The 8,535-nt window shown below is 38.7% G+C and overlaps 1 pseudogene; it reads left to right on the forward strand.

Annotated features, from left to right (window-relative positions):
- The first annotated feature begins 391 nt into the window (after positions 1–391).
- On the forward strand, positions 392–2,258 carry LOC131544009 (uncharacterized protein K02A2.6-like; annotated as a pseudogene).
- Positions 2,259–8,535: the final 6,277 nt, after the last annotated feature.

Below are 8,535 nucleotides of genomic sequence, written 5' to 3' on the forward strand. Positions count from 1 at the left end.
TCTCTGTAGTGTATTGTGTTGAATACACCCAGACTAAACTCAAGAATAAGCACTGTTGGCCACTCTGGGTTAGATTTTGGTTGTCCAGGTAATTATCAAAAAAAGAAAGAGAGACACCTGTGTTAACGGAGTTCATGATTCAGTTATTGCACAGTATAGAATTAAAGAAAGAAGAACTGCCCACCATTGTCCCGACTTTTATTTGTGTTCTTGAACAAACACAACAGTTGGCGACGAGGATTTTACGGATTATATGGAAGCGCTTTCTCCTAGTTTTTTTTTACGGATGGGCGTTTTTTTTCCCTGGGATAAGTGATAAAGAGAGAAGGAACCCAGACTCACGAAGACTGAGGGGTAGATTAAGCGCGAAATAGTAAGTGAAGGCAAAAAGATGGCAGGATATATCGGAAAGATCGATGCATTTGACAATGCTACTGAGGATTGGACTTTGTACTGTGAACGAATCGAGCAGTATTTCAAAGCGAATGACATTGATAATGACAAGCGGGTGTCAGTGTTGTTGAGTGCGATAGGAGGAAAAGCTTATGCACTGCTGAGAAGCCTCACTGCTCCCGCAAAGCCTGCCGATCTTAGTTTGGAAAACATTGTGAAAGTAATGCAAGAGCATCTAGCGCCAAAACCGCTGCTCATCACAGAACGATTCAGATTTCATAAACGGAATCAGAACGACGGGGAGTCAATCGCAGTTTATGTTGCTGAATTAAAGAAGTTGTCAGAACACTGTCAGTTTGGGGACGGATTGAATGACGCGCTGAGAGATCGTCTAGTCTGTGGCATTGCACAAGAGAGTATACAGAAGAGATTGCTCTCGTGGCAGATCTGACATTCAAACGTGCGGTGGAAATTGCTGTCGCCATGGAAACGGCTGCCAGAGACGCAGTGGAGCTGCGATCAGGAGTGAAAGTGTCCGTAAACAAGGTGACCACTGCAGGTAAACCTAGAAAGACCATGCAAAAGTTGAACTGTGTTATCGTTGTGACGGAGTGGACACAAAGCAAATCAGTGCAGATTCAAAACTGAAATATGCAGAAAGTGTAATAAAGTTGGACACATACAAAGAGCATGTCGATCTGATGTACAATACAGTGACAAGGAGAGACAGTACAAGGCTCAGAAAAAGAAAAGTAGGAATGTACATGCTGTTACTGAAAACTCAGATGAAGAAAGTGATACGGGGCTGGCGAATTTAGAAATCTACAGTCTGAAAAGTGACTTAAAACAAGCAATCTGGCTTACACCTCAAGTGAATGGACAGTCAATCAGAATGGAATTGGACACAGGTTCCGCCGTTTCAGTGGTGTCACAGCACAAGTTTGAAAAACATTTCAAGACAGCTAAGTTAAAGCCATCGCCTGTCAAACTGAAAACGTATACTGGTGAGCCCATAATTCCTCTGGGGATGATGCCTGTGACTGTAAAGTACAATGATCAACAGAGTGAGTTGGATCTGTACATAGTACCAACAGAGGGACCAGCACTTTTTTTTGCTTTGGTGTTTCAATCAGAAATAGGAACTCTGAAGCATATCAAGGGGAAGATAACCTTGGATGAGAACGCTGTTCTGAAGTTTCACAAGGCAAGGCCTGTTCCCTATGCTATTCGCCAGCAATTGGAAATGGAGCTGGATCGGTTGGAAGCTGAAGGAATACTTTCAAAAGTTGACTGGAGTCCCTGGGCCACTCCTGTTGTTCCTGTCGCCAAGAAAGACGGAACTGTAAGACTTTGTGGGGATTTTAAAGTCTCTGTCAACCCTGTACTGCAGGCAGAACAATATCCACTACCGAGAATAGAGGATAATTTTGCTACACTTTCAGGAAGACAGCTCTTTAGTAAAATAGACTTGGCAGAAGCATATTTACAAATGGAAATGGAGGAGGACTCAAAAGGTGTTCTTGACTATCAATACTCACAATGGCTTATACCGCTATAATAGGCTTGTTTTCGGTGTCGCCTCAGCACCGGCATTATGGCAAAGAGCTATGGATCAGGTACTTCAGGGTTGCCCTGGTACCCAATGCTACCTTGATGACATCATTGTCACAGGTGACAGTGACAATAGTCACTTGGAGAACTTAGCACTTTGCAAAAGATGCCAAAACCCGCACCACTACATCCTTGGGAATGGCCTGCGTTACCATGGCAAAGGATCCACGTTGACTTTGCGGGTCCCTTCATGGGCACTACATTTCTGGTTGTTGTTGATGCGTGTTCAAAGTGGCCAGAAGTGTTCAGCATGACCTCCACAACTGCCGCCCAAACTGTCATGGTTCTGAGAGAACTTTTCGCAAGGACTGGTGTACCAGAACAGCTGGTGAGTGATAATGGTCCCCAGTTTATATCTGAGGAGTTCCAGGTCTTCCTAAGGAACAATGGAATCAGGCATGTGACCTCAGCGCCCTACCACCCAGCTACAAATGGCTTAGCTGAGAGATTTGTATAAAGCTTAAAGAATGCACTGCGGGCCATGATACATGAAAAGCTCACACTAAACCAGAAGCTTCACAATTTCTTGTTTGCATATCGAAATGCAACTCATGTCACCACAAATCGAACACCTGCCATGTTGTTCCTTGGTAGAGCCTTACGCTCAAGGCTGGACTTGCGGAAACCCAATTTGAGGAGAATCGTACATGACAGACAGATGAAACAATCACAAGGAGGTGGGAAAACGAGAGAGTTAGAAGTTGGAGAGAGTGTGCTCGCTAGAAACTACAGAGGAGATCACAAATGGACACCTGCAAAGGTCAAAGAAAGAACAGGACCGCTGTCATATACAGTTGAGATTGCACCAGATACCACCTGGAGACGACACATTGATCAGTTGAGAAGATCAAATGTTCCTCTGGGAAGTGGTCCCGTGAGTGTTCCATTCACCACTACTGATACTGTTACCAGTGAAAGTGATACAACAACACCTCAAGGTGGCACTGTATCTTCCAGTGAAGCGCCCCAAACACCAATTCCAACCTGTGAAGAGAAACGTTACCCAACCCGTGTACGGAAACCACCAACCCGGCTTAATTTATAAAAAGGAAATGAAAAAAAAAAGGAAACCTTAAATGGGACATTACAATTATACAGTAGCCTAAGTTTATTTCTTTGTATGGGGGAATGTTTTGTTAAACGTGAAACTGTTGTTTGAGATTTTCTTATCTAGGGGAGGAAGTGTAGTGTATTGTGTTGAATACACCTAGACTAAACTCAAGAATAAGCACTGTTGGCCACTCTGGGTTAGATTTTGGTTGTCCAGTTAATTATCAAAAAAAGAAAGAGAGACACCTGTGTTAAAAGAGTTCGTGATTCAGTTATTGCACAGTATAGAATTAAAGAAAGAAGAACTGCCCACCAGTGTCCCGACTTTTATTTGTGTTCTTGAACAAACACAACACTCTCATCAGTCATGTATTAAGATGGCATGACAGATCGGCGATTCTGAAAGGTGCTTGGTAGGCATATCCGGTGAAATATATGCAGGACAATGTCACGCTACAATTTTTTCCCGACTTTAGTCCAGCCACAACTACCAAGAGAAAGAGCTTTAATCCAGTCTTGAAGAAGATGACAGCACTTGGTCTCCAGCCCTTCCTCACCTATCCGGTGGTAATTAAACTACGGCACAAAGGTGAGCAGATGATGTTCGACTCTCCTCAAAAGGCGGATTTTGTTACTTCACTGTTACTGAAGACGTATTCTGCAGCGCTACAAAGCAGCGGGAAGGTGTCGGCTACCGTCTCCATCCTCTCAGCTAAACGAGAGAAAATTAACGATGAGGTCTGTGGTGATCCTAACTTCCCTGAAGAGGACAATAACAAGGTGGCCATGGACACTTGTTAATTTCTTTTTGGAATCTTGCCCCTGCCCTGTAAGTTCGTCCCTGTACGAAGCCATGCCTTTAAACTTCCAGTTGTCTGCTTTAATTAATCATTAGCTAATGATTTGCATGGGTATCATTATGTTATGACTTTACTTGTTGAGGTACATGACTATTAACTAATTGTTAAGTAATATGTCATTGTGGTTATAGATTTTGAATTAGTTAGTTGGTCGAGTGCCTCAACAAGTAAAGTTATAACATAATGATACCCATGCAAATCATTAGCTAATGATTAATTAAAGCAGACAACTGGAAGTTTAAAGGTATGGCTTCAACCCAGTGTGGTAATTAACATATGAATTTACTTAATTTGTTAATAAAATAAGTTATTAGGTAGTTAATATATTATGACGCATTTAACTGATAACAATTTATTGATTACTTACTCTATGAATCATATCGAATGTTCATTTGTTGCTGATGCAGTAATTGTTAATAAATGGTTTAGTTCTTCATGAGTTACACATTAACTCATGATTATCTGTGCATTTGTTAAGCATGAATTAATACATATTAGTGTCACCGTATTCTAAAGTGTTACCAACTGTCATATCTGTAACACTGTATCAGCAGGTACTTTTCTCCACATGTTTTGGGAATGCCCAATTGTTGTCAATCTATGGACTCATGTGAATTCTGTTTTGTTCCTTTTACTACAAATTGAAATTGTTGATGGTGTGTCTGTTGTTCCCCCCTCCCTGTTGTTTTTTTGAGTGGATGTTGTTTTGTTGATTTTGAAAAATAAAAAGTTGATAACAAAAAAAAACAAAAAACTGATGCACATGAAGCAGATCTGACACACCCTATTTTCTCCAAACTTTTTACGGTCATTTAAGACTTTATAACTCATTTAAAGCCCTATTCAGATGGAAGGTTTTACATGGAGAGGTGGGATAAAAGTAATTGTTACCAGAGCTGCTCGCGGTAATTTCAGTCAGTGAAGATTACGGCGACTTTTACCTTCTGTAAAAAGGTCCGGAGAAATTACTTCAGGTAATGCTAATCCCGTCCGAATAGACCAGCTGTAAATATGTAAATATTCCGCCATTTTCTGTTTAAAATTAGTTTTCCACACACCATTCAAATCAAAATGAAGGTTGAAAGCCACAAAACGTTTTTTGGATTTAGGTAAGTGCCTATTACCAACAGAATTTAATTTAGTAAATCGTTTGACCCGACCTGTTTGTTTGTATGTGTGTGTGTGTGTGTGTGTGTGTGTATATGTATATATGTATGTATATATATATGCTATATCACAGGTGCAGTCGAACGATTTATTAATTAAATTATTACTTTTCGATTGGATATAAACAGCTAGGTCCGGTCGAACGAGGATATCAGGGAGCATGACGCACATGACGCACATCATGACAAGCAGGTGACGGCGGAGCGCAAATCAAGTTATCCCTCCCACTTCTGGTATTTTACAGAGATTTCTTATCCCGTGCGAATTGGCCATTAATATTACAGACGTCCTGAGGTAAAAATTGCATTACTCCATCTACCCTTGTAAAACTAATCCCATCCGAATAGGGCTTAACAACGTTTACGAGGTTACTCGCCAAAACCACGTATTTTGACATAATTGTGTGTGTTTTTGTCCGTTGAAGCGCTACTGGTGCACTGTCTAAGCGGCTTGGTGTTTGAGTACAGCAAAATGTAGCCTACTTCACTGCACTGTTTAGGCGGCGAAACCCCAGGTATGTGTCCACATTCTCGGGTTATGAAGAATAAAGAAGGGAAAAGTTAATCTTCCGAAATGAAGCAGCAATATCCTATCAGGTAAAAGTTATTAGAACCGTGTCTAGGGACAAGCTGGCCATCACACTGCTCTGACCTTATCAGCCCGTTTGTATCCTATTATTTTATTCGCTCTTGTCTTTTATGACAGAACAGCTATTGTTTTATTCATTTACGTCAGAAACAGCGTGTTCTCACTACATTGCATTGTTATATTTCGTAAAAGTTTTACTCGCCAACTGGCGACTGACACTGTAACACGTACTCGCCAACGCTGATTTTTACTCGCAATTGGCGCTTGGCGAGTGTTAATTTTAGGCCCTGGATCCACATAGCGTCAGCTTTTCTGAGTATAGGTGGCAGTCTTGTTATTAATCCTGTACACATCTGATTTGTTTATGCAAAGACCAACATCTATTCCAACTTTAAAAATTGTTTGCAATCATTTGAAGTTGAAAACAGCTTTAAACATCAGAATTTCTGATAGCTAGTATCAAATAAGCAGAAGCAGAATATGCAGAAGTCCGGTGTCAACAAACACGTGGGGAAGAGACTGAACAAATATGAAACTAAATAAATACAAGATTATAATCATATATGATTTGTGCAAGTTCTTCAAGCAGTGTCTGGTATTGTCATAACCATATGTGTATTTGTAATGGCGATGGATAGAATAAATAGCCTTTAGCATTGCATAAAATATGTTTCTGCCTCATACATTGATCAGAATTCCCATCAGGTTACAATCGTAAGTCGTTTCAGACACTCACTGGTGTCTGAAAGTGAGTTTTGCCATTTACATTGTTTTAAATGTCCTAAATGTTAATGTTAGCTGGTAGCTTGATATGAAAACATGAGAAATGAACAGTGGTGCTGACCGTCTCTAACTTGGACAAACTCTACTTTTGTTCATGACCACTCCTCTAGCCCCATTTGGCCCACTTTGGCCGAAGGTACTCCTGGCCTTTGGCTCACTTTTGGTCCGACAGTGGAAATGTGGCTATACACTGCTTTTTTTCCTGAAATACCTTTTCAACCACAAGCAAAAGTTTGAAGTGTTCCGCTCCTTGGTCCTTAATCTTGACTTCTTTTTGAGAAGACCTCTGCACTGCACCCAAACTACTGTCAATGATTTATTGCTTTGTCCCAACAGGCCCATGCCTGGAAAAAAAAAAATGTTTTCATGACCTAGTACCATGGAACACATCCCTTGAGTACCAATACCAGGGTTTCTGATTAGGTTTACATTTCTCACCGTCACATGCTTCTATTCTGATTCTAGTCAGAGCAGGAGTGAGGGCAGTGTACGGCTGCTGCGGCATTTCTGTTTGATCTTAAAGTTGATGTTGACTGGTCCTTTTGGATGCTATATTTAACAGAAATGCCACTCCAGAATTCACACAGTGCTAATGACTTCAGCAGCTGCTTGATAAATTTAGCTGGTGTGTCTTGAAATGGTTCATGAGAGCAAAATACTTATGTAGAACCTTTTATTCAGCTAAAAATGAGGTTTGCTATTCAGTGTGACTCGCATTGACCTGAACTTTAATTTATCTGGACTAAACACTAAATTTAATTCACATTAAAGATATGCACTATATTTGAAACAACACAAACAATAAAATGCTAAATCTAAAACTCTCACATTAAAATGCTCATTAAATGCTCGGAAGCTTCCTAAAGTTTGAGTAATTGCTTGCCTGTGTACTTAGTACAATGTGTCTGACTCACGCAGAGAAGAGTTATGCGTTTATTTTTGTTTATTCAAATTGCGGCCCTTAATTTCACCTAGAACAATTATCCTCATGTCATGCACACATTAATTAATTAGGACCTTATTGACATTCACTGTTAAAAGCACTGAAGAAATTAATGGACTTTTACAAGTGCCAACAAATGTTAAATGTTATTTACTTTATGCGTTAATGTCCGGAGGTCATAATTTTGCAGGTAATGGTTAATGGTTTGTTTTGTCATCTTGAGTTTATATTAATCTATAAATTAATAAATAATACATTGGATTTACTTTACATAAAAATTGCCAGAAATATATATAATATAAATATTATATAAAAATGTATGAAACGAAAATATTTTTAATATATTTTAAATAAATATAAAATATAAACTATATGAAATACACAGGATGTAAAGAAACTTTGAATGGAACAGTTACATCCAGAAAGTTTAATCTTTTCATCTTTTCGTTTAGTTTTGACGCACTTCTGGTTTAGATCCCTGCTTCTACCCAAATACAGATACAGAAACAGATAAATTTGTCATTACACAAGATACAGATACTCATAATGGTCAGGATGACATTTTAAAAAAAAGAAAGAGAGAGAGAGACAATAGCTGTGCATCTGCATTTTTTTCAAGATGTGTATATATTATTTTTTTACATTTCAGAATTAGATTAAACCGAAGGTATCAGAATAACATTATGCAGGACAACAGTTTACTAGAACAATGCTCATAATTGTTGCTTCCCACTTTGGAATGAATGGGAAGTGTTAAATTGTGCCACTGCATAATGCACTGCTATAACTGAATTGGCCAGTGACACTCTCCCTTATGAAAAATTAAAATAAATAATAAATAATTATTTATATATATATATATATATATATATATATATATATATATATATATATATATATATATATACAGGTGCTGGTCATATAATTAGAATATCATCAAAAGTTGATTTATTTCACTAATTCCATTCAAAAGTGAAACTTGTATATTATATTCATTCATTACACACAGACTGATATATTTCAAATGTTTATTTCTTTTAATTTTGATGATTAGAGCTTACAGCTCATGAAAGTCAAAAATCAGTATCTCAAAATATTAGAATATTTACATTTGAGTTTGAATAAATGACCATCCCTACA

The sequence above is a fragment of the Onychostoma macrolepis genome, chromosome 01, assembly GCF_012432095.1.
Source record: "Onychostoma macrolepis isolate SWU-2019 chromosome 01, ASM1243209v1, whole genome shotgun sequence".
Classification (NCBI taxonomy): Eukaryota; Metazoa; Chordata; class Actinopteri; order Cypriniformes; family Cyprinidae; genus Onychostoma; species Onychostoma macrolepis.